Source organism: Acomys minous, assembly GCF_964271855.1.
Source record: "Acomys minous genome assembly, chromosome: 4".
Taxonomy (NCBI): domain Eukaryota; kingdom Metazoa; phylum Chordata; class Mammalia; order Rodentia; family Muridae; genus Acomys; species Acomys minous.
This window is the reverse complement of record NC_140486.1, coordinates 30,852,633-30,855,107: the sequence shown is the minus strand read 5'-3', so window position 1 is coordinate 30,855,107 and position 2,475 is coordinate 30,852,633.

The window sequence follows — 2,475 nt, the reverse complement described above, 5'->3', positions numbered from 1 at the left end:
AAGACAGAAAGGAGCCCCGAAACTCACCTAGGATGGGGGGGGGGGGGTGTTGGTACTACCACTGACACTGCCCGATCCCAGTGGGTTCACAAGACATTTGACAGGCTTTGTATGCTTTGGTGTAACATTTTACTGAGCTGGATTTTCGAAATATTAGCTTTCCTGCTTTCTTCACTGAATTTGCCAGCAAATTCCAAATTGTGAATTTTCAGTTCATTGTTAGACAGCCAGCTTTCCTTAGATTCTCTGCCAGCAGCAGAGAGGAGTTCTGGGATTATACTGCCTCTTTCCTTTATACAGCAGCAATATCTGTCCATTTTATAGTCCAAGGGCTTACTATAAAAAAAGATTATACAACTGTATGTGTTCATATTCTGTTATCTGTATGTACAAACACATGTATTGTGTGTATTTGTGTGTGGGTATGTACCTGTGTGGGGTGTGTGTACCTGTGTGTTTGTACGTGTTTCTCTGTGTAATAGGTGTGTTTGTGTGTTTATGTGTGTGCATGATATATGTGTGCCTCTGTGTGTGTGTGTGTGTGTGTGTGTGTGTGTGTGTGTATGTGTGGTGGTGGTGGTGATGGTGAGTCTTCCTCATTGCTGTGTGAAGAAGTTCCCAGAAAGAAATTTTACCTTCAGCAGAACTTTCTGAAAGGCTGAAAAACTGATCAGAATTGCAAAGACCGTGGAATGGTTGGAATGTTGCCAGGCCAGACTCTTACAATCTGCCTTTAGCCCCTTAAACAGCTACTCTCACCCACCTTTGAATCTAAACCTTCTGTGATTGGCAGATAGCCCATCTGACCTCATCTCCGCCGGGTGGGTTTTGATGAGTTTTATCTGGTGCTGCCAGACCTCCTCCGGTTTGTGGATGGACCATTTGTTTATTCCGAGCTAGCTGTTTAAGGATCCTGCTTGGCAAATACCTTTTTGGTTTGGATTTGTTTTCAAGGTGTTTGGTCTAAGGTGTCTACATGTTTGCTTGCTTTGAAAGCATTTTGATTTCTGACATCCAATTTGTTTCTGCTCATACTTCTAAGGTGTTTTGTTATTAAGCTGCTAGTCTTTTCTTTTCTTTTTTTTTTTTAATCCCTCACCCAAGAACAGTTCTCTATAGCTAACCTAGGGAAGGGAGAGGAGTTTGGAAAAATAATAGCTGTTTGGTACTCCAGCTGGTTTTACTCTTATCTAATTACACTCCATGCTCTCACCAGGTGCCCGTGGTGAGATCCATCTTTAGGCATTGTCATGAGCTCCCCTGACTGTGGCTTGGCTGATCTACCCTGCTAAACATCACTTGAATATACACTCCTTTGTTTCTGTTTTTCTGGCCAGAGATGCAGGTAGTGATGGTTAAGTGCCACCGACAACAAAAATAAAAGTCACCTATACTTATCCAAACCCTATTCCTGGCTCTGGTGGAGCAGGACGTGGCTTATCTTAAGAGCCTATCGCCAGATGCCCTAAGCCAGCGTCTTGCCTCCGAGAAAACAGCTCCCCAAAGCAGCACAATGGCAACACCAGCCTCTTATCTTCCTCCTAATCTGAGGACTGGAGTGTGCTCTCCCCGCCATCTCGCCATCGCTTTCCTGCCTGTCTCCTCTGCTGACTGTAAGGCTAATAGCTTAGACCAGGGGGAGAACCCTGCCGGCTCCCTTCTCCTGGGACATTCAGAAGAGGCTGACTTCTGGAACTTTTCAGGTCAAAACAGATCAATTTAAGCTTCATTATCACCTCATTTTATGTGAAGTTTTATGAAGCCTCTGTGTGTTTGTGTTTAAATATTACAGAAACATTCCTGATCCCAGGGCCTCCGCAAGGCCTAAAGGGAAGAAGGAGCTATCTCTGTAACACTGGGAAAGACCAGATGCTGGGTAAAGAAAGGCTGGGTAAAGAAAGGCTGGGTAAAGGGACAGGCGTCTGTTGTCTTATCCAGAAAAGATACCGACCAACACTGAAATATCAAAGAAGGGAGCTATTTTCCAGATGGACACTGGGCCAGTAGATAACCCCTGATCCAAGAATCTATATTTCTTTTATTTCCTTCCTTCACCCTTCTTTAGATACAAAAGCAAGCATGACAAATATAATTAAGATGGTAAAATAAACAAACAAAAAACTTTGCCCTAAAGTAACATTGGGAAAAAAATATATATTTTTTATCAGTAAAGGTAGCTGCCCATCTGCCAGCTAGTCAGCTTCCTTTTTTAAAAGTAGCCGTCAAGCCGGGCATGGTGGCATATGCCTTTAATCCCCTGCACTTGGGAGGCAGAGGCAGGCAGATTGCTGTGAGTTCGAGGCCAGCCTGCTCTACAAAGCCAATCTAGGACAGCCAAGGCTAATACAGAGAGACCCTGTCTCAAAAAAACAAGCAAGCAACAAAAACAAAAACAACAAAAAAGAAGCAGACATATGCTTATTTATGTGCCTACAGTGTACATGCATTGTTTACTGGGCACCGAATTGGCTTGTA